Source organism: Papio anubis, chromosome 5, assembly GCF_008728515.1.
Source record: "Papio anubis isolate 15944 chromosome 5, Panubis1.0, whole genome shotgun sequence".
Classification (NCBI taxonomy): Eukaryota; Metazoa; Chordata; class Mammalia; order Primates; family Cercopithecidae; genus Papio; species Papio anubis.
Window position 1 is genome coordinate 101298556 of NC_044980.1, and position 25020 is coordinate 101323575.

General features: G+C 39.2%; 1 long non-coding RNA gene across 1 annotated transcript; it reads left to right on the forward strand.

Moving 5' to 3' along the window:
• The first annotated feature begins 3434 nt into the window (after positions 1–3434).
• LOC108586606 lies at positions 3435–23624 on the forward strand. The gene is made up of 3 exons (XR_001904130.3): positions 3435–3567; positions 11066–11214; positions 22862–23624. It is a non-coding gene; the product is annotated as an uncharacterized LOC108586606 (long non-coding RNA).
• Positions 23625–25020: the final 1396 nt, after the last annotated feature.

The window sequence follows — 25020 nt, forward strand, 5'->3', positions numbered from 1 at the left end:
CTGCTTGCTTATTGTTGGTGTAAAGGAATGCTTGTGATTTTTGCACATTGATTTTATATCCTGAGACTTTGCTGAAGTTGATTATCAATTCAAGAAGTTTTTGGGTTGAGATGAAGTGGCTTTTTAAATGTAAAATCATGTCATCTGCAGAGACAACTTACTTCCTCTCTTCCTATTTGAATACCCTTTATTTCTTTCTCTTGCCTGATTGGGCTGGCCAGAACTTCCAATGGTATGTTGAAAAGGAGTGGTGAGACAGGGCATCCTTGTCTTGTACCAGTTTTCAAAGGGAATGCTTCCAGCTTTTGCCCATTCAGTATGATATTGGCTGTGGGTTTGTCATAAATAGCTTTTATTATTTTGAGATATGTTCCATCAATACCTAGTTTATTGAGAGTTTTTAACATGAAGGGATGTTGAATTTTATCAAAGGCCTTTTCTGCATCTATTGAGATAATCATATGGTTTCATTGGTTCTGTTTATGTAATGGATTACATTTATTGATTTGCATATGTTGAACCAGCCTTGCATCCCAGGGATGAAGCCCACTTGATCGTGGTGGATAAGCTTTTTGATGTGCTGCTGGATTTGGTTTGCCAGTATTTTACTGAGGATTTTCACATCGATGTTCATCAGGGATATTGGTCTGAAATTTTGTCGTTGTTGTGTCTCTACCAGGTTTTGGTATCAGGATGACGCTGGCTTCATAAAATGAGTTCGGGAGGAGGCCCTCCTTCTGAATTGTTTGGAATAGTTTCAGAAGGAATGATATCAGCCCCTCTTTGTATTTCTGGTAGAATTTGACTGTGAATCCATCTGGTCCTGGGCTTTTCTTCATTGGTAGGCTATTAATTACTGCCTAAATTTCAGAGCTTATTATTGGTTTATTCAGGGATTCATTTTCTTCCTGGTTTGGTCTTGGTAGGGTGTATGTGTCCAGAAATTTATCCATTTCTTCTAGATTTTCTAGTTTATTTGCGTAGAGGTGTTTATTGTATTCTCTGATGGTAGTTTGTATTTCTGTTAGACCAGTGGTGATATCCTCTTTATCATTTTTTATTGTGTCTACTTGATTCTTCTCTCTGTTTTTCTTTATTAGCCTAGCTAGCAGTCTATCTATTTTGTTAGTTTTTTCAAAAAATTAGCTCCTGGATTTATTGATTTTTTGGAGGGTTTTTCGTGTCTGTATCTCCTTCAGTTCTGCTCTGATCTTAGTTATTTCTTGTCTTCTGCTGGCTTTTGGATTGGTTTGCTCTTGACTCTCTAGCATTTTTAATTGTGATGTTAGTGTGTCAATTTGAGATCTGTCTAGATTTCTGATGTGGGCATTTAGTGCTATAGAGTTCCCCCTTAATACTGCTTTAGCTGTGTCCCAGAGATTCTGACAGGTCATCTCTTTGTTCTCATTTGTTTCAAAGAACTTGATTTCTGCCTTGATTTCGTTATCTACCCAGGAGTCATTCAGGAGCAGGTTATTCAATTTCTATGAAATTGTGTGGTTTTCAGTGAGTTTCTTAATCCTGAGTTCTAATTTGATTGCACTGTGGTCTGAGAGATTGTTATGATTTCAGTTCTTTTGCATTTGCTGAGGAGTGTTTTACTTCCAATTATGTGGCCAATTTTAGAATAAGTGCCATGTGGCACTGAGAAGAATGTATATTCTGTTGATTTGGGGTAGAGAGTTCTGTATACATCTACTAGGTCCACTTGATCCAGAGCTGAGTTCAAGTCTTGAATATCCTTGATAATTTTCTGTGTCGTTGATCTCTAATATTGACAGTAGGGTGTTAAAGTCTCCCACTAGTATTGTGTGGGAGTCTAAATCTCTTTGTAGATCTCTGAGAACTTGCTTATGAGTCTGGGTGCTCCTGTATTGGGTGCACATATGCTTAGAATAGTTAGCTCTTCTTGTTGAATTGTGCCCTTTACCATTGTGTAATGCCCTTCTTTGTCTTTTTTGATCTTTGTTGATCTAAAGTCTCTTTTGTCAGAGACTAGGTTTGTAACCCCTGCTTTTGTTTTGTTTTCCATTTGCTTGGTAAATTTTCTTCCATCTCTTTATTTTGAGCCTGTGTGTGTCTTTGCACATAAGATGAGTCTCCTGAATACAGCACACTGATGGGTCTTGAATCCTTATTCAATTTGCCAGTCTGTGTCTTTTAATTGGGGCATTTAGTCCATTTACATTTAAGGTTAGTATTGTTATGTGTGAATTTGATCCTGTCATTATGGGGCTATTTGGTTATTTTGCACACTAGTTGACACAGTTTCTTCATAGTGTCATTGGTCTTTATATTTTGTTGTGTTTCTGCAGTGGCTGTTACCGGTTTTTCCTTTCCATATTTAGTGCTTATTTCAGGATCTCTCGCAAGGCAGGCCCGGTGGTAATGAAATCCCTCAGCAATTGCTTGTCTGTAAAGGATTTTATTTCTAGTTTGCTCATGAAGCTTAGTTTGACTGGATATGAAATTCTGGGTTGAGATTCTTTTCTTTAAGAATGTTGAATATTGGCCCAGAATCTCTTCTGGCTTGTAGAGTTACTGATGAGAGGTCTGCTGTTAGTCTAATGTGCTTTCCTTTGTAGGTGACCTAGCCTTTCTCTCTGGCTGTCTTTAACAATTTTTCCTTCATTTTGACGTTGGAGAATCTGATGATTGTGTGTCTTGGGGTTGATCTTCTCATGGAGTGCATTAATAGTGTTCTCTGTATTTCCTGAATTTGCATGTTGGCTTTTGTTGCTGAGTTGGAGAAGTTCTCCCGAGTAATATCCTGAAGTGTGTTTTCCAGCTCATTTCCATTCTCTCCATCTTCTTCTGGTACTCCAATTAATCATAGGTTTCGTCTTTTTATGAAGTCTCATATTTCTTGGAGGCTTTGTTCATTCCTTTTCATTCTTTTTTCTCTATTCTTGTCTGCATGTCTCGTTTCAGTAAGGTGGTCTTCAAATTCTGATATCCTTTCTTCCGCTTGGTCAACTCAGCTATCGATACTTGTGTATGCTTCACAAAGTTCTCATGCTGTGTTTTTCAGCTCCATCAGGTCATTCATGTTCCTCTCTAAACTGGTTATTCTGGTTAGAAATTCCTCCAACCTTTTATCAAGTTTCTTAGCTTCTTTGCCTTGGGTTAGAACATACCCCTTTAGCTCATTGTAATTTTCATTACCCATCTTCTGAAACCTACTTCTGTTAATTCATCCGTCAGATCCTCTGTCAAGTTCTGTGCCCCTGATAGAGAGACATTTCGATCATTTGGAGGAGAAGAGGCACGCTCGCCTTTTGGGTTTTTCAGTTTTTCAGCATTTTTTTCATTGATTTTTTTCTCGTCTTCATGAGTTTGTCTAGTTTCGGTCTTTGAGGCTGCTGACCCTTGGATGGGGTTTTTGTGGGGGCCTTTTTGTTTTTGTTGTTGTTAATGTTCTTGTTGTCACTTTCTGCTTGTTTTTCTTTCAATAGTCTGGTCCCTTTTCTATAAGGCTGCTGCAGTTTGCTGGGAGTTCAGGCCCTATTCATCTGATTCACTCCCATGCCTGGAGAGGTCCTTCAAGGAAACTGGAGAACAGCAAAGGTGGGTGCCTGCTGCTTCTTCTGGTACCTCTGACCTGGAGGGGCATCAACCTGATGCCAGTAGGATCGCTGCTGTATAAAGTGCCTGACAACCCCTGTTGGAGTGTCTCATTCAGTTGGGTGGCACGGGGAGCAGGACCCATTTAACAAAATCCTTTTTCCCTTGGTTGAGAGGGTGTGTTTCGCTGGAGCAAAGCACACTCATCTGGGCTGCCCAGATTCCTGAGAACTACCAGTAGGAGAGGCTAAGTCTGCTGGTCTGCAGAGAGTGTTGCCATGCCTTCCGCCTAGGGACTCCGACTGGAGTTACTGAAGATTTTGCAGGGAAGTCCCACCCACTGAGGAAGGATGGGTCAGGATTAGGCCTGAAGAGACACTCTGGCTGCAGACTGCCACAGCTGGTCTGTTGGGCTGTGGGGACAAGTCTTGGGACCAAGCTGTCCAGCCTCCCTGGTTCCAGCAGGGGAAAAGCACAGCCTGGAGCTATAGAAATGGGTGCTGCCCTTCCCCCACCCAGGGAGCTTAGCATGTTAGACAGTTGGGAGTCCCAGTGCTGGCTGCTACCCCTTCCCCAAAGAGCTCAAACAGCTTAGACAGCAGACAGCTGGTGCTGGTCATCCCTACCCCCAGGAGTTTGGTAGGCTTAAGCAGATTCCAGCTGAGGGGCCGTAAGAATCTGCACGTTCTGGGGTTGGGATGCTAGGCCCTGGTTGCATAGGTTTGTGAGTTGGATCTTCTGATTTCGTGGGTTGCACTGTTCCGTGGAAAAAGCAGTTTGCTGGAGGAGGGAGTTCCCCTTCCCCATATGGCTCTCAGGGGGCTGCTGTACCACACTGCTCTTCCTTCTCTCCATGGGTCACATCAGCCTTCTAGTCAATTTTGATGAGAGAACATGGATACCTTGGTTGCCAGTGAAGGATTCACACACTTACTATGCTTTTTTCCGATGGTAGCCTCCGAACAAGGCAGTTTCTAGTCAGCCACTTTGGCCCCACCCCTTTTCCCAACCATTTTAAGATGTAAAACCCATTCTGAGTGCATGGGTCATACAAAAAAAGGCCTTGAATCAAGTGTGATCGCTCTCACCTGTAATCTTAGCTACAACTACTCAGGAGACTGAGGTGGGAGGATTGCTTGAAGCTAGGAGTTTCAGACCAGCCTTGGCAACATAGTGAGACCCTTTATTAAAAAAAAGAAGAACCTTGGGTTGGACTGGATTGGACCCACAGGTTGTAGTTTGCCATCCTCTGTCTAAATCATAATTTGTTACAATATTATACTGAGTTTTTATTTCTAGGCTACTGGAAGAAGAAATAATAACTTGTGGCAGAAGAAAAAAAAATACTGCCATTTGAAATCTCTTAAGTAACAGATTCACTTGTATATTTAAAACAAAAATATACAAGAAAATGTACCAAGATCTTCTTAGGTGAATACAATTTTTGACTGGGCATGGTGGCTCAAGCCTGTAATCCTAGCATTTTGGGAGGCCAAGGCAGGAAGATCACTTGAGCACAGGAGTTGGTGACCAGCTTGGCCAACATATCAAGGCCTTGTCTCTACAAAAAAATAAAATAAAAATATTAGCTGGGCACAGTGGTACACACCTGTAGTCCCAGCTACTTGGGAGACTGAGGCAGTAGGATGCATGAGCCTAGGAGGTTGAGGCTGCATTGAGCCATGACCGTGCCACTGCACTCCAGTCTTGGTGACAGAGCAATATTCTGTCTCAAAAAAAACCAGTATATAATTTTTAAGGTCAGAAATATGAGTGTATGTAAAGCAGAAAAGAGAAAAATCGCTTTTGTAAGGAATCTGAAAAACACATCTACATTTTTATAGCTCATAAATAAATAGAAAGTCTTTAGAAATAAAGCTATTAAATGTGGAATTTTCTAAAGATTCTAAAACTAGGGTAAAGCTTACTTGTGTGCAGTAGATGACAGCCATCACTGAGTAATTTCCACAGCAATGGACAACTTCTAATACCTTCCAAAGTTCTTTGACTCACCAGCTTGATGGTACTTGAAGTTTCTTTAAACAGAATGAATCCTTTTATTTCATATATATAAATAAAGCTTAAAATACATGTAAAGTTTAAAAAATGACAATATAAAGACTTAAATAGTTTTAAGGGGTATTAACATCCTATGCACCTTGTCTAAAATTGATCTTCCTATAATGCCTGATTTCCCAGTGGTCCATAAGAAGGGCACACTGATATCCCATCTCTCATCCCAAATCTCACTACAACAGTTGGCTCTGGAGTCTAAATACCTCTGAGGAACCAAAAATAGAAATATAGAGTTTATTTTGTTCAAGAAAACCTTTTGCAATAATTAATTAAGGCACATATGTCTTATGCATATTTCTGTTAAAGGTAAAGTTTAGTCTGAGAAATAAGGTGTTTTGACCCACGTTGAAATGCTCTGAATTCAGAATAGGATAGGCAGTGTAGATGATGATACCTATTCCTTTAAATGCAAATGGAATGTGTCATGAGGCTATCAAGTATTTGAAATAAAATCCACAGATAAAAAGTTAACATCACTTCCTCAGATGGGATATACTTATTCAAAAATGTAGTTTAGAACCATTTCATTAAATGCTACCTTGAAAGATTCATTTCAATTTTACTCAATCATCCCATTTTATTTAAAAAAATGTAAGATTTTGTATCTTCTATTAAAAATAAATACACTTATTTAAATACATGATAAAATTATAGTTGTCAGAAAGGAGCAAGAGTGTTCATAGATTTTCATATTTATTTTAATGAATAAGTAAACAAAAGTGTTTGAAAACATTGTGAATCACTGTCCTAGAAAGCTATGTGGGAGTCAGAATGACTATTATTAAAAAGTCTAAAAACAACAGATATTGGCAAGGCTGCGGAGAAAAGGGAATGCTTACACACTGTTGATGGGAATTTCAGTTCAGCCACTGTGGAAAAGTAGTTTGGAGATTTCTCAAAGAACTTACAACTACCTTTTGACCCGGCAATCCCACTATTGGGTATATATCCAACAGAAAATAAGTCTTTCTACCGAAAAGACACACACATTCACATGTTCATCACAGCACAATTCACAATAGCAAAGACATGGAATCAACCTAGGTGCCCATCAATGATGAACTGGATAAAGAAAATGTGGTACTTACTCACCATGGAATACTATGCAGTCATAAAAAGAATGAAATCATATCCTTTGCAGCAACATGGATGCAGCTGGAGGCCATTACTAAGCAAGTTAATACAGAAACAGAAAACCAAATATCACACATTCTAACTTAAAAGTGGGTGCTAAACATCGGGTACTCATGGACATAAAGATGGAACAACAGACACAGGAGACTGCAAGAGGGAGGGAGGAGAGACAAAGGTTGAAAAACTAACTGTTGGGTACTATGCTTAGTACCTGGGTAAAGGAATCATTCATACTCCAAACCTTAGCATCATGCAATATACCCAGGTAACAAACCTGCACATGTACCTCCCGAATCTAAAAACTGACAAAGAAAAGAAAGCAGGGGTGGCACTTGGTTCCTGCAGAGGGAGCAAGAAAACAGGGAGAGGCCGGAGGCATGGGGAAATTTGGGGGACAGCACAGAAAGTCACTGAAGAACCCAAACACAAGTACCTACTTTACAATTTTTCCAAAGAACAGCCCTAGTGCTATTTACTAAATCTACTTCTTTCCTTATTCCTTTGAGATTGGGCAGGAAAGGAGATGAAGAGAAAGAAGCTTAACACAAATTGTCCAATTTAACCAACATTTTTGAATGCAAAAGTAAAGCTTGAGGGAGCTGCATGTGTCCCTGTCTGGGTCAGAAAGGAAAACTGACAAAGTTACCAAAAAAAGCATAAAACTTTATTTAATACACATTAAATGTGACATGGGAACCTTCGTAAGGAAATGCAGACCGAAAGGAACAGTTAAACCAGAGTTTTAAAATTTGTAATTTCAATGAAGAATGGTGAGTCATGGAGAAACATGATTGGGTAAAGAGAGTGAACCTTATGTCATACACTGGGGAAACTTAGCAAGGCCTTTTTATTTTTTCAGATTACTTTTTATATGTTTGGGTCTTCAGAGACAAGGATGATCCTTTCCTCCAGGTAAAGGGAATACACTTCTCACATGAGGGTCTTTGGGAGGTCAGACCTCCCAAAGGAGGTTTTATGACCTGATTCAGGGGAGAAGGGCAAGGAGAAGGTGAGAGTGACCTTCCTGTTTCTGATGTTTTCTCAAATTCCTTCAGCCAAAAATATTCAGCCTGAATGCCATCATCATAAAATTTAATTCTCCCAACAACTCTGTGGGAATAGATATGATTCCCTCAGCAACAGATGAAGGAAATGAGGCGGAGAGAGACTAAGCGAATCTATTAGAAATATGCGGTTAACAGGTGATGGTGATAGAAAACTCAAACTCTGTATTCTGACTCTAAAATCCATGTTCTTTCATCTCACTTCAATTTCACAACCACAAGGCAGAGTTAGGTTCACTCAACACTTCTCATTACATGATGTTGTTCCTCATCAGAGAACACCATCTCAGGTTTGCAGAAAGAACAGGGTACTTGAAGTGGAAAAGAAGACTGTAAGCTCCATGCAGAATTTCCTCAATAATTAATTCCCCAGTGCCTTTAAGATGCTAAAGCAGATTTTTTATAAGAAGCTAGCATCTATTAAAGGTGAAGAAGAAGAAGTGTGCTCTGAAAAATTTTCATGTTTAAGGAATCCACCCTTCATTTTAAAACTAGGCTATTAGGAGAGGGAGAAAACTTCATTAAAAACTCTATCCCAGAGTGGGAAGAAAACCTCTCTTAGATAGAAGAGAAAGAAGTAGATTCAAGGGCAGCTTCAAGAATTCCTAAGAGCCTCATCTGAAATATTCAGCTTCTGTTTTTACAGTCAGGCTACCAAGAAAGAAAATATGAAGTAAAATAAAAATCAAATTACTTTGAAGCCTCTCATTTAAAAAAAAAAGAAAAGAAAAACTCACTAAGGTCATTAAGAATATAAAATTGGCAAATGAAAGAATAATTTCTTCTTAAAATTCTCCTAAGTAATTTTCCAGAACCCCTAAAATCTTCATAAAGACTCTTTAAGATCTTCAAAACTAAAATGAATAAAATGGTAGAACTTACTTAAAAGCAGTGTCTTAGGTCTTTAAGAGTAGGAGGAAATAAAAATACTCCTGGGGAAATTAGAGAAGCTCCATGAAAAATCTTAAAACAAAGCCAGAAAAACTACAGGTAAACAAATAAAATAAGGAAAGACAACACAAAGAGAATAATTTTAGTGGAAATAAACAGTAAATTTATGTAAAAATTTCCTAAGATGTTTGAGGATCTGGATTCCACCAATCTGACGTAGAGGAGGAAAGGTTTTGCTCAACAATTTTAGGGTCACTGGCTAGGTCTAAAAATCAAACTGAACCTAATGTAGGTCATAGGTTGATGGGTGCAGCAAACCACCATGGCACGTGTGTACCTATGTAAGAAACCTGCATGTTCTGCTTAAAATATACAATATATTAAACTTAAAACATATTATACATGTTATCTATTATATATTAAATATATTAAACATATTAAACTTAAAATAAAAAATCAAACTGATGAAGAGAGATTAGTAGAAGGAAAGCATACAAATTCACTTAGTAAGTTTTACATGACACGAGAGCCTTTATGAAGAAATGAAGATCCAAAAAGACAGTTAAATCTCTTTCTCTCTCTTTTTTTTTTTTTTGTTTGTTTGTTTGTTTTCTTTTTTTTGTTTTAAGACAGGATCTCTCTCTTTACCCCAGGCTAGAGTGCAATGGTATGATCACAGTTCACTGCAACCTCAAACTCCTTGGCTCCAGAGATTCTCCTGCCTCAGCCTCCCAAGTAGCTGGGGCTACGGGCATGTACCACCACTCCCAGTGAATTTTAAAAATTTTTTTGAAGAGATGAGGTCTTGGTATGTTGCCTGGGCTGGCCTCCAACTCCTTGCCTCAAGTGATTCTCCCACATTGAGCCCCCCAAAGCACTTGGATTACAGGCATGAGCCACCATGCCAGGCCTGAATGTTTCTTTATAGTAGATTTCATGAAGTTAAATATGATGAGACAAAATGGATATAATCTAATGGTAATAAACTGGGGAAAACTTAGCAAGGCCTCTTTGTTTAAATTCTTCTTGGCATCTTTGTGTCTCTGGAGATAAGGGGGCTCCAGGTTTGGATCATAATCTTGAAAGACACAATCCTGAACACCATAATTCTGAATGTTAAAATCCCAAAAGTCTAAAATCTCTAACATCCCAAATCCCCAAAATCACAACCACAGGATTGTTGCATCATGTTAGGCAGAGCTATTACCTTGTTATTGTCTTTGAAATTAAGTATGGTTTTAGGAGATGAATATGGGTGCCAAGTTGAGAAGAGGTGGACTTGTGGACTTAATTTTAGGTGTCTACTTGACTGGATTAAGGATTACCTGGAAACCTAACAAAGCAATTTGCTATGCTATGTATTTCCTCTTAACATCATTTCCAATACTGGAGGTATCAATTATGTAGAGACTTTTAGAGAGTTCTAATTCATTTTATGCATTTTTCCCACAAATTTGACTGCATGAAAGTGCATTATCACAACACTTTGTGTGTAAGCACTGTGTATATACATAAAAATGTTGAAACTTCCTCAATAAATGAAGAGATGTCGTTTTGTACACATGCATTTGTGAAAGATAAAATTTCTGGGGATCTTAGCCTTTGGGGCAACTGCATATGTGTTGGTCACCCATTGTAGTTTTTTTGTTTGTTCGTTGTTGTTTTTTAGCAACGTGGTCTCACTCTGTTGCCCAGGCTGAAGTACAGGAGTGCAGTGGCTAGATCATAGCTCACTAAAGCCTTGCACTGCTGGGCTCAAAGGATCCTTGCACTTCAGCTTCCCCACTAGTTAGGACTACAGGAATGTGCTGCTATGTCCAGCTAATTTTTAAATTTTTCATAGAGGCAGTGTCTCACTATGTTGCCTATGCTGATCTTCAACTCCTGGCCTCAAGGGATCCTGCTGCCTCAGACCCCCAAAGTGTTAGGATTACAGGTGTGAGCAACTGCGCCTGGCCCCATCACAGTTTTTGATCTTGTCAAAAGACTTAGGTTGTTTGTCATGGTATTTCAAATAACTGCAGTTACAAAGCGGTTTGCACACAACTAGCAGCCATAGTAATATGTGTTTGTACAGTTCCCTTTTTGACCTATTTCTTTATGAATATGGTTCATCTACCCATAACTGTTATACCTGTGCAACTGTGCTTAGTGTACCTCAATGTTTATGCTTATAAAACTATGTATATTATTATTGCTGATTTTATTGTGTAAAGTGGCCTATGAAGGGTTCTGTTATGTTTTTATATGTTTTTCAAATAAATTCCCTTTAAAAATGTAAGTAAATATCTCTTAAAGAAATTTTTAAATGATTTTTTCCACACTTATATTTTCAGGATTATAATCACTTAGGGTTTCAGCGTTTGGAATTACGGCATTCAGGATTGTGTCTTTCCAGATTATGATCGGCTCCTGGATGCTCCTTTCCTCCAGGCATAGGAGGACACCTCTCACATGAGGGTCTTATGACCTGCTTCAGGAAAAGGTCAGAAAATCCTTCCTAGGTTTTATGACCTGCTTTAGGGGAGAGCAGTGGGAAAAGGTCAGAGAGACTTTCCTGATCCTTTAGTTTTCTCAAATTCTTTCAGTTTAAAATATACATCATACCAAGGCATCATATTTTGGGATAGGATATTCTGAGCCCCATCACCGACCTTTTAAACTAAGCTACTGAAAGGGCAACAGGCCTCAGAGCTGGTACAACAAGAGAAAAAAGTTCAGAGAAGTTACGTCAAATAAGTAGAAAGAAAGAAAGGCCTTCATGCAAGATTTTCTAAACCATTTCCCAGTACCTTCAATAATTAAGATAAAATACTTCAGAGGGTAAAAAAGAAATGTTGGAGAAAGAAAAAGAAGTATTAAATAAATTACTCTATGAAAATCACAGGTTTTCTAAATGTACTATGGTATTGAAATCTAAATGCCTCAAGGAAAGTTTTTTTCAATGTAAAGATTTTGTAAATACATTAATTTAGTATTAAAAAGTCAATTTTAGGGCTTTATGGCTAAGTAACTAGAGGAAAAGAAGAATCAATTTCTCTTATTTAGCTAACTCATCAGTGTGGGTAATTGATTTCCAACTATGATCTCATATGAAGGAATTTAAAATGCACACACACACCCACACACACACACCCACTCCAGGTCTCACCTTCCAGAGATTTTGATTTAATTGATCTGGGGTAGGAATCTAGTACTATATTTTAAAATATCCCCTTGTGACATTTACCCTCATGTGTGTAGCCAGGGTAGAAATTCACTGGTAGTACAGAATTGAGGATATGCATTAAGAAACTTTTGAACTGGGCACAGTGGCTCACACGTAGTATCCTAGAACTTTGGGAGGCTGAGGTGGGCAGATTGCTAGAGACCAGCCTGTGCAACATAGGGACATCCTCTACAAAAAAACAACAAAATTGTCCAACATGGTAGCGCATGCCTACAGTCCCAGCTACTCAGGAGGCTGAGTTGGGACAATTGCCTGAGCCCCAGAGCTTGAAGCTGCAGTGAGCTGTAATTGTGCCACTGCACTCCAGCCTGGATGACAAAGCAAGACCATGTGTCAATAAGAAAGAAAAAAGAGAGATTGCTGGCAAGATGGCCAAATAGGAACAGCTGCAGTCTGCAGCGCCCAGCGAGATTGATGCAGAAGGCGAATGATTTCTGCATTTCCAACTGAGGTACCAGGTTCATCTCACTGGGACTGGTTGGACAGTGAGTGCAGCCCATGGAGGGTGAGCTGAAGCAGGATGGGTTGTCACCTCACCCGGCTAGAACATGAAGTTTGGTAATTTGCTGTCTTACCCAAGGGAAGCCGTGAGTGACTGAGCCTGAGGAACTCCGGCACAGATACTGCGCTTGTCACACAGTCTACAACCGGCAAACCAGGAGATACCCTCGGATGCCTACCCCACTGAGGCCCTGGGTTTCAAGCAAAAAACTGAGTGGCCATTTGGGCAGGCACCGAACTAGCTGCAGGAGTTATTTTTTTTTCCATACCCCAGTGGTGCCTGGAATGCCAGCAAGACAGAACCGTTCACTCCCCTGGAAAGGGGTGCTGAAGCCAGGGAGCCAAGAGGTCTGGCTTGGTGGGTCCCACCTCCACAGAGCCCAGGAAACTAAAATCCACTGGCTTGAAATTCTCGCTGCCAGCACAGTAGCAGTCTGAGATCGACCTGAGGTACTCAAGCTTGGTGGAGGGGAGGGGCGTCCACCATTGCTGAGGCTTGAGTAGGTGGTTTTACACTCACAGTGCAAAGCTGCTCAGAAATTTGAACTCGGTGGCACCCACTGCAGCTCAGCAAGGCTGCTGTGAACAGACTGCTAGATTCCTCCTCTCTGGGCAGGGCATCTCTGAAAAAAAGGTAGCAGCCCCAGTCTGGGATTTATAGCAGACTTAAACATCCCTTCCTGATGACTCTGAAGAGAGCAGCAGACCTCCCAGCACAGCATTCAAGCTCTGCTAAGGGTCGGACTGCCTCCTCACGTGGGTCCCTGACCCCCGTATATCCTGACTGGGAGACACCTCCCACTAGGGGCTGACAGACACTTCATACAGGAGAGCTCTGGTTGGCATCTGGCAGGTGCTCCTCTAGGACAAAGCTTCCAGAGGAAAGAACAGGCAGCAATCTTTGCTGTTCTGCAGCCTCCGCTGGTGATACCCAGGCAAACAGGGTTGGGAGTGGACCTCCAGCAAACTCCAGCAGACCAGCAGCAGAGGGACATGTTAGAAGGAAAACTAACAAACAGAAAAGAATAGCACATACACTCAAAGACCCCATCGTAAGGTCACCAGCATCACAGACAAAAGGTAGATGAATCCACAAAGATGGGGAGAAACTAGTGCAAAAAGGCTGAGAATTCCAAAAACCAGAACGCCTCTTCTTCTCCAAAGGATCACAACTCCTCACCAACAAGGGAACAAAACTGGATGAAGAATGAGTTTAACAAACTGACAGAAGTAGCCTTCAGAAGATGGGTAATAACAAACTCATCCGAGCTATCGGAGCATGTTCTAACCCAGTGCAAGGAAGCTGAGAACCTTGAAAAAAAGGTTAGATGAATTGCTAACTAGAATAACCAGTGTGGAGAAGAACATAAATGACCTGATGGAGCTGAAAAACACAGCATAGGAACTTTGTGAAGCATACACAAGTATAAATAGCCAAATTAATCAAGGCGAAGAAAGGATATCAGTGATTGAAGATCATCTTAAAGAAAGAGAGAAGAGAAGATCTAGAGAAAAAAGAATAAAAAAGAACGAACAAAGACTCCAAGAAATATGGGACTATATGAAAAGACCAAATCTACGTTTGATTGGTGTACCTGAAAGTGACAAGGAGAATGGAACCAAGTTGGAAAACACTCTGCAGGATATTATCCAGGAGAACTTCCCCAAACTAGCCAGACAGGCCAACATTCAAATTCAGGAAATACAGAGAACACCACAAAGTTACTCCTCAAGAAGAGCAACCCCAAGACACCTAATCGTCAGATTCGTCAAGGTTGAAATGAAGGAAAAAATGTTAAGGGCAGCGAGAGAGAAAGGTTGAGTTATCCACAAAGGGAAGCCCATCAGACTAACAGCAGATCTCTTGGAAGAAACCCTACAAACCGGAAGAGAGTGGGCGCCAATATTCAACATTCTTAAAGAAAATCATTTTCAACTCAGAATTTCATATCCAGCCAAACTAAGCTTCATAAGTGAACTAGAAATAAAATCCTTTACAAACAAGCAAATGCTGAGAGATTTTATCACAACCAGGCCTGCCTTACAAGAGCTCCTGAAGGAAGCACTAAATTTGGAAAGGAACAACCGGTACCAGCCACTGCAAAAACAAACTGAATCCAGCAGCACATCAAAAAGCTTAACCACCACAATCAAGTCAGCTTCATCCCTGGGATGCAAGGCTGGTTCAACATACGCAAATCAATAAATGTAATCCATCACATAAACAGAACCAATGACAAAAACCACATGGTTATCTCAATAGATGCAGAAAAGGCCATTGACAAAATTCAACATCCCTTCATGCTAAAAATTCTCAATAAACTAGGCATTGATGAAATGTATTTCAAAATAGTAAGAGCTATTTATGACAAACCCATAGCCAATATCATTTGAATGAGCAAAAACTGGAAGCATTCTCTTTGAAAACCGGCACAAGACAAGGATGCACTCTCTCACTACTGCTATTCAACATAGTATTGGAAGTTCTGGCCAGGGCAATCAGGCAAGAGAAAGAAATAAAGGGTATTCAAATAGTAAGAGAGAAAGTCAAATTGTGTCTGTTTGCAGATGACATGACTGTATATTTCAAAAAGCCTATGGTGTCAGTCCACAATCTCCTTATGCTGATAAGCAACTTCAGCAATGTCTCAGGATACAAAATCAATGTGCAAAAATCACAAACATTCCTATACACCAATAACAGATAAACAGAGACAAATAATGAGTGAACTCCCATTCACAATTGCTACTAAGAGAATAAAATACCTATGAATACAACTTACAAGGGATGTGAAGGACCTCTTCAAGGAGAACCAAAAACTCAAGGAAATAAAAGAGTACACAAAGAAATGGAAAAACATTCCATGCTCATGGATATGAAGAATCAATATTGTGAAAATGGCCATACTGCCCAAGGTAATTTATAGATTCAATGTCATCACCATCAAGCTACCATTGACTTTCTTCACAGAATTGGAAAAAACTACTTTAAACTTCATATAGAACCAAAAAGAGCTGCATACCCAAGACAATCCTGGGTAAGAAGAACAAAGCTGGAGGCATCATGCTACCTGACTTCAAACTATACTACAAGCCTACAGTAACCAAGCCTACAGTAACAGTACTGGTACCAAAACAGACATATAGACCAATGGAACAGAATAGAGGCCTCAGACATAATACCACACATCTGCAGCCATCTGATCTTTGACAAACCTGACAAAAGCAAGCAATGGGGAAAAGATTCCCTATTTAATAAATGGTGTTGGGAAAACTGGCCAGCTATATAGAGAAAACTGAGACTGGACCCCTTTCTTACACCTTATACAAAAATCAACTCAAGATGGATCAAAGATTTAAATGTAAGATGTAGGACCATACAAATCCTAGAAGAAAATTTGGGCAATACCATTCAGGACATAATTATGGGCAAAGATTTCATGTCTAAAACACCAAAAGCAATGGCAACAAAAGTCAACATTGACAAATAGGATCTAATCAAACTAAAGGGCTTCTGCACAGCAAAAGAAACTATCATCAGAGTGAACAGGCAACCTACAGAATGGGAGAAAACTGTTGCAATCTATCCATCTGACAAAAGGCTAATATCCAGAATCTACAAAGAACTTAAATTTACAAGAAAAAAACAACCCCATCAAAAAGTGGACAAAGGATACGAACAGACACTTCTGAAAAGAAGACATTTATGCAGCCAACAGACATAGGAAAAAATGCTCATCATCACTGATCATTAGAGAAATGCAAATCAAAACCACAATGAGATACCTTCTCACACCAGTTAGAATGGCGATCATTAAAAAGTCAAGAAACAACAGATGCTGGAGAGGATGTGGAGAAATAAAAACACTTTTACACTGTTGGTGGGAGTGTAAATTAGTTCATCCATGTGGAAGACAATGTGGTGATTCCTCGAGGATCTAGAACTAGAAATACTATTTGACCCAGCAGTCCCATTACTGGTTATATACCCAAAGGATTGTAAATCATTCTACTATAAAGACACATTCACATATATGTTTATTGCAGCACTATTCACAATAGCAAAGACTTGGAACCGATCTAAATGTCCATCAATGATAGACTAGATAAAGAAAATGTGGCACATATACACCACGGAATACTATGCAGCCATAAAAAAGGACGAGTTAATGTCTTTTGCAGGGACATGGATGAAGCTGGAAACCATCATTCTCAGCAAACTATCGCAAGAAAAACAAACACCGCATGTTCTCACTCATAGGTGGGAGTTGAACAATGAGAACACATGGACACAGGGAGGGGAACATCACACACCAGGGCCTGTCAGGCAGTGGGGGGTTGGGGGTGGTATAACATTAGGAGAAATACCTAATGCAGATGACTAGTTGATGGGTGCAGCAAACCACCGTGGCATATGTATACCTATGTAACAAAACTGCATATTCTGCACATGTACCCCAGAACTTAAAGTATAATAAAGAAAGAAAGAAAAGAAAAAGAAACTCATTTTAACAACAAAAAAAAAAATTTACTGTTGAATAGTAAAATATTTCAGCTTGCATTTTATTTACTTTTATTTTTATGTGTTTTTATTCACATGTATTTTATAAACGTATGATGAAGTAGAATTTTAAAATTAAAAATTACTGTTGTAAATAATTTCATGGTGTCTGAAGTGTCTTCAACATATATTTTAAATGTTATGCTGCAAAGTCTTTTTGTGGCAGAAAGAAACAATTATTTTTAATATTATTTACAAATTATTACTTTTTTGAGACAGGGTCTTACTCTGTCACCCAGGCTGGAGTGCTGTGTTACATTCACAGCTCACTGCAGCCTTAAACTCTCTGGGCTCAGGTGATCCTCCTACCTCAGCCTCCCGAGTAGTTGGGACTACAGGCACAAACCACCACGCCCAGCTAGTTTTTGTATTTTTTTGTAGAGATGGGGTTTTGTCATGTTGCCCAGGCTGGTCTCAAAGTCCTGGGCTCAAGCAATCCACCCACCTCAGCCTCCCAAAGTGCTGAGATTACAGGTATGAGCCACTGCATCCAGCTACTATAAAAAGTATTATGGATCCGAGTAATAGTTGATATGATTATCAGAAGTGTAGTCAGGAATTAACTACACTGAGGGGTGAGGACCATAGCATGGGCAAAGGCCCTGAGGTAGGAGAGTGCATAGCCATAGAAGACACCAGAGGAGGTCCAGAGGGCGGGAAGAGAAAATGGTCAATATATTTACCTCTGACTGGTCACAGTGGATTAGCTGTGGAAGGCCCCATCTTCTGTCTGTTTATGTGATCTATCTCCTGTATTTACCCCTCAGGCTTAGAGATTATAACCAATCTCCATGGTTACTATCCCAGGTGTAAGGAATGATCCCTTGTTACTTTCCCAAACCCTACCCACACCTTAAACTAGCTTCAAATTACCCAGTTTAAGGGTGTCATCTATTCCAAACAGGACTGATACAGATACCATCTCCACATTTTAATACTTAAAAGCAAAACAAAACCCACAGATTTCTGATTTCCTCATTTGCATGAATGCCAACATGAATCAAATTCCACTAATCAGATATAGACTCCGCAATATTTATTTGGAGCTGAGTTACGCAGGGAAACAAGTGGGTACATAGCACCCATTTTGCTGTCATGGATTATTGCAGAGAAGGTGTTTCCATGAAGCTCATTCATGAAAACAGAACGACTGTGAGTATATAGAATAAGGATTTATTTTAGGAATTGGACTGTACACAATTGGGAGAAGTGCTAGGCAGTAAAGTTCTGGGGAAAATAAAGGAGTTGGAGGATTATGAAAAGACCAGTTGCTCTAAAGCACTGGCACAGATGGACAAGTCAGAGCTTGGGGGAAGCCAGGCACATCCAGCTGCTATAATGGGACCCTACGGGGCTGGTGTCAACGTCTAGGAATAGCTGTTCCCTCTTCTTCTTGACTGTTGCCTCTGAGTTCACAACTTTCCAAATCCCTCTCATATTCCTCTTTTGACCATCTCTAACCAGGAACCAAACCATTGTCCTGAGGTCTTTCAGGGAGTTTGGGGGCCTACATTTTCACTTGTGGTTGCTAGACAGCAGAGGACACCAGCCAGACTCCAATGTAGGGTTAAACTGACATAATCATGTGCAGCTGTGGACTTTGTTGGCTCTCCTGGCAGATGCAATGTTGGTAGCAGCTGAGATCATCCCCACAGAGGGGGTTTGGGAAATCTTTGTGAAGTTTTCCTTTGTGGTCCTAGTATTGTACCAAGTTGTCCCAGTCATTTTGAACATGACCTGGTCTGCATATAGCTCCAGCTGGCCTTGTTGGACACATCATAGCAGCGGGAGAGTTTGTTAGCATGAATCAGGTTGCACCTGGCAAGATGAGAGAAAACCCTAGGATATGGTGACCATGCGTGATCAGCAAGCCTTCCTAAAGGGATATCATGTTCACTTTTCTGTTTCTACCTGCAACTAAATTCCTGCCCCAGATGGAAGCTCCTTGAGAACAGGCCCCTAGAGACACAGAATTTCTAATCAGTTATCAGTTAAAAATGATTATTATTCTTAGGAGAAATGAAAGTATTTTATTTGAGAAACAAAGCAGGGTTTCATCAATTATAAAACAAAAGGTTTGGCCAGGCACAGTGGCTCACGCCTGTAATCCCAGCACTTTGGGAGGCTGAGGCGGGAGGCCGAGGCAGGTGGATCATGAGGTCAAGAGATTGAGACCATCCGGGCCAACATGGTGAAACCCCTTCTCTACTAAAAATACAAAAATTAGCTGGGCATGGTGGCATGCGCTTTTGGTCCCAGCTACTCGGGAGACTGAGGCAGGAGAATCCCTTGAACCTGGGAGGCAGTGGTTGCAGTGAGCCAAGATCACACCACTGCACTCCAGCCTGGCGACAGAGCAAGACTCTGTCTCAAAAAATAAAATAAAATAAAATAAAATAAAATAAAATAAAATAAAATAAAATAAAGGTTTGACTATGTACTCTATTTTGTGAAGAAATTGACTAGAGAAACAAATTTTGTAATTTCACCCCTGTATTCTTTTTATAAATTATTGGTAAGATAAAATAAGGACATAAACAAGAGTATATAAAATGTGTAATATTAATTAAAATAAAAGGTCTAGCAGATGATATGATTATCAATGTAGAAAATCTGAAAGAATTGACAAAAAACTCCAGGAACTAATAAGCAATTATAGCAGGGCTGCAGGATACAAAACTAATACAAAAAAAGTTAATTGCTTTCCTATATACCTGCAATGAACAAGTGGAAGTTGAAATTAAAAACACAATACCATTCACACAAGCATAAAATAGTGAGGTATAAATCTAACAAAATGTGTATAAGATTTATATGAGAAAAATTACAAAACTTTGATGAAAGAAATCAAAGAACTAAGCAAATTGAGAGCTATTCCATGTTCATGGATAGGAAGGCTCAATATTGTCAAAATGTCAGTTTTTCCCAATGTGATCTGTAGATTTAATGCGATGCCAATCAAAATCTCAGCAAATTATTTTGTGGGTATTCACAAACTGATTCTAAAGTTTATATGAGTCACCCCAGGGTCTCCCCTGGTATGAGAGAGGATGGGACCTGCTAGGCAGACAGAGTGTCTATAGGGGTTTGACAAGAAAATGAGCTATGTGTGATCATGTGTGACAGTAAAAATACAAAGGTTAGTTCTTCCATAATAGCAATGTAATTATCTGTAAAAGGATTGTTATCTCTTCAGCCCAACAACTGGATTCAGCTCTGTTAGTGGCTGCCACTAAACAGCACTGAGATGGGGTCTTGCTCTGTTGCCCAGGCTTGGAGTGCAGTAGTGCAATTAAAGCTCACTGTAATCCCAAACTTCTGGGCTCAGGTAGTCCTCCCTCTTTGGCCTCCCAAAGTGCTGAGATTATAGGATGAGCCCTATTATAGGCACCCAGCCCTAGAAAAAGAAAAATTTTAAAATCACCAATAGTCTCACAAACAAGAGGTAACCACATATTTTTTCAAATGTCATCTAAATATTTATGCAATCATATCAAATGATGTCAAATACTACATAGTTTTTTAATCTGCTTTTTTCATGTTTTAAAACGCAAAATATTACAATAAAATGCATATACCTTTAAAATTTTAAAAAACAAAAACAAAAAGTGAAGTTTATATCAAGAGGCAAAAGACACACAATAGCCAACACAATATTAAATCTGAAGAAGAGCAAAGTTGAAGGACTGATACTACTCAACTTCAAGACACACTGTAAGACAATAGTAATCAAGACAATGTGGTATTGGCAAAAAAAAAAAAAAAAAGGAAAAAAGACACATTGATCAATGGAACATACTAGAAAGCCCAGAAATAGACCCATATCAATAGAGTCAATTGGTCTTTGACAAAGGGCAAAGGCAATAAATGGAGAAAAGATAATTTTTTTCAACAAATGGTTCTGAAATGACTGAACACTCACATTTAAAAAAATTAGACCTAAACCTTACACCATTCATGAAAATTAACTCAAAATGAATCATATACCTAAATGTAAAATGCAAAACCATAAAAACTTTTAAAATATGGCAGGAAAATGTCTTAAAAGATGACTTTGAGTTCATTGAGGACTTTTTAGATTCAACACCAAAGGCATAATTCATAAAAGAAATAATTAAAGAGAAATCTGGACTTCAATAAAATTAAAAATTTCTGTTCTGCAAAAGACTGTCAAGAGAATGAAAAGACAAAGTGCACTCAGAGAATTTGGAAAAGATAATTGACTGTTATCAAAAATATACAGAGAACACTTAAAACTCAATAATAAGAACCCCAAAATCCAATCAAAAATAGGTTAAGACCTTAACAGACACCTCACCAAAGAAGATGTACAAGTGGCAAATAAGCATATGAAAAGATGCTCCACATCATATATCATCAGAGAAATGCAAACTAAAACAACAATAAGATACTACTAAATACCTATTAGAATGGTATTAGAATGGCCAAAATTCAGAACACAGACAACACCAAATATTATATTAACAAAGTTGTGGAGCAACAGGAAATCTCATTCAATGCTTTTAGGAGTGAAAAATGGTACAGCCACTTTAGAAGACAGTTTGATAATTTATTACAATATTAAACATGTCCTTACCATACAATCTAGCAATCACACTCCTTGATATATTTACCCATGGATGTTTATAGCAGCCAAGATATCCTTTAGTAGGGCGAAAGGATACATAAACTGTGGTATATCCAGACAATGAAATACTATTCACTACATCAAGCCATAAAAAGACGTGGAGGAAATTTATATGCCTATTACTAAGTGACAAAAGTCAATCTGAAAAGGCACTATACTGTGTAATTCTAACTATATGACTCATGTCTTACTTCTTTTTCTTCTAACATTTAAAAAAAGTATGAAAGTAACCTCTTTTAATGTTTTTGCACTCTTCTGTGGTCTCCTTTTACCCCCTCATATTCCCTTGAGCGAAAATATTTAGCTGGGGGAGGGGAGAAAACATAGATAGGCCCTTGCTATGTCACCCTAGATTAGTTAGGAGTGTTGCTGTGTCTAGTAATAAAACAATCCAGGCTCAACCACTCATTTATCTCACTCCCCACCTTCAGTCTATGCCTACCCACTCAGGAACAGGGGCCGCCTTTTAAAATTTTAACTCATTATCCTATGGCCGTTTGACTGTAGCGGGTAGAAATGGAGGTCTGAGGACATAGGAGGATGGTGAGAGGTGGGAATAAAGGCCTGCACTGACCCTTATCAGCTCCAGTCTGTAGCCAAGTTTCTGCATTACTCATTCTTACCCAATACCTCCAGCTGGCACTTGGATAGGGCTGCTACACAATGCATTGCAACAACCAATGGGCTTGTCTAGGAAATATTGAGGGGCAGGGAAGAGAAGAACTAAAGAAGCCCTCCCTAGCCCATGCCTGTCGCTGGTGTCTGGCCTTCATTTACTCTATGGTTGGTCGTAGGGGAGGAAGACATGACATGTCACACACTAATTAGACATGGATTGGCTATGCTACTTTCAAATATGTTTTATTTTTTGGTTCAGAATATCTCATGATCACTTATCTCCATCATTAAATTAACTCCATGTCATTGTTTGGGTGTGATAGTTCTTTAGATTATCCTGGGAAGCACAAGTGAGGAAATGGTAAAAGTGAGACAGGCAAGGTAGAAAGTCAAAAAAGAATACATTATGGAGTCTGTAACTACCGTGGGCAACTGGGACTCAGGCCGTTTCTGAGAAAACACAGGGAAAATTCCTCTGAATAATAACAGGAGAGGAGGAGAGGATGGAACGTTTATTCCTCCACTCCCTTCCCCCATTGTTTGAAGCTCAGGGGCTTAACTTTCCCTCACTGTAGGTCATACCTGCTGGCCAAGACTACTTGCATTTGATGCCATAAAGAGCTCACAGGCAAAGAAGTGAGAAGAAGCACTTGAGCCGAGAACCTCAGCATGCTAGAAGCTGTCTACAGTAGGTGCAAGTAAACTCACTGGATTGAGGGGATATGGGCTGGGAGAGCAGCCATATCTGGTACATCTAGGATGACTGAAGTAATGGGAGAATAACTCAGAGAAAGGGAAATCATCAGACCCTTTATGTTTTAAGAATTACAAACAGCTGGGCATGTGGTGGTGCACACCCGTAGTTCCAGCTATTCTGGAGGCTGAGGCAGGAAGATTGCTTGAGCCCAGGAGTTCAAGGACAGCCTGGGCAACATAGTGAGACTCTGTCTGAAAAAAAAAATTAATAATAATTAAAAAGAAAAAATACTGCTTGCCTTTTGGATTATTCTCTGCGGGGAAAAGGCAGACATGGTTTTGATGTTGTGAGAAGGCCTAAGCCAGAAACCAATCCCATCCCAGCACTCCTGGCTTAACAGGAACCCTGGGATGTGTCTATGTATGATAAATGAAAGGAGCTAGCACAAAAAGCTTCTCTCCAAGGAGCCCAAGGGTAAAGGAAACTTAGCTGGTTAGCACTGAGGGAATGGATCATTCCCATTCAAAGGACAATGTGCCCTGGTCAGGGATCTGTTTCAAGACTAATGAATTATATTAATTTTAAAAAACCTTTTATTTTAAATTAATTTTAATTTTTAATTTATTATAACTTTTTTTAGAAACAGGGTCTTGCTTTGTTGTTCAGGCACTGGAGAACAGTGGTACAATCATAGCTCACTGCAGTCTCTAAAACCTGGGCTCAAGTGATCCTCCTACCTCAGCCTCCCAAGTAGCCTTGCTAAAATCTAAAAAAAAAATTTTTTTTTGTAGATATGAGGTCTTGCTATGTTGCCCAGGCTGGTCTTGAACTCCTGGCCTCAAGTGATCCTGCTGTTTCAGTATTGCAAAGCACAGGGATGATAGGCATGAGCTACAGCCCTTTTATTTTGAGATAATTTTTAGACTTATAGAAAAGTTGCAAAAATAATTCAGAAAATTTCCATATACCCTTTACACAGCTTCTGCTAATGTTAACATCCTACATAATATGGGGGGCACAAGTGAATAAATGGTAAAAGTGAGACAGGCAAGCTAGAAAGTCAAAAAAGAATACATTATAGAGTCTGTAACTACCGTGGGCAACTGGGACTCAGTGATATTATATACATAATAATAATATAATTATCAAAACCAGGGAATTGACATTGGAATAATATCAACTAAACTGAAAACCTATTATAATTTTGTCATTTTCTCACTAGTGTTCTTTTTCTAGTCTAGGATACATATTGCAATTAGTTGTCAAGTTTCCTTCATCTGTGACATTTCCTCAGTCTTCCTTTGTCTTTCATGACTGACACTTTTGAAGAGTTCTTATAGGTCAATATTTTTGGTTTTTTTACAATGTTCCTCAGCTTGGATTAGTCCAGTATTTCATTATGTATGATTACTTTGAAGTTACGCATTTTTGGCCAAAAACCACAGAAATGAATTTGTGCTCTTTTCAGTGAATCATATCAGGAGGTACATGATGTTAGTGTATCATATTACCAGGGATGACATTACCTTTCATCACCTGATTAACATGGTGTCCGCAGGGATTTTCCATGTACACTTTCTATTTTTCTATTTTCAATTAATAAATATCTTGGAAGGAGAGTCTTTGAGACTGTCTTATTTCTCATTACATTTTGCCCACTAATTTTAACACCCATTGATGACTCTTGCCTGTCATGTTATTACTGTGTATTTGCCTAAGGGGCTGTTTTTCAATAACCTGTTGGGTTGCACTAATTACAAGGATGGGCTGATCATAATGCAGTTCTATTCCTACATACATATGGAAGCTGGAGTATCCTCCTTCTGAATTCTGGGGCATTGTAATGGCCATGAGAACTCACGGGTAGATCTGTGAGAGAATGGAGCATCAAGAGGGAGATACTGAACTTCCTTTTAATAAAGCAATTAGGGAACTCAATAATTAAATGAAACAAATAAGATACTAAACATATTTACAGGTGATTTTTGTGGATTAGCTTGTTCTGGTTACATTAATTTTTATCTGTTATGCAATGAA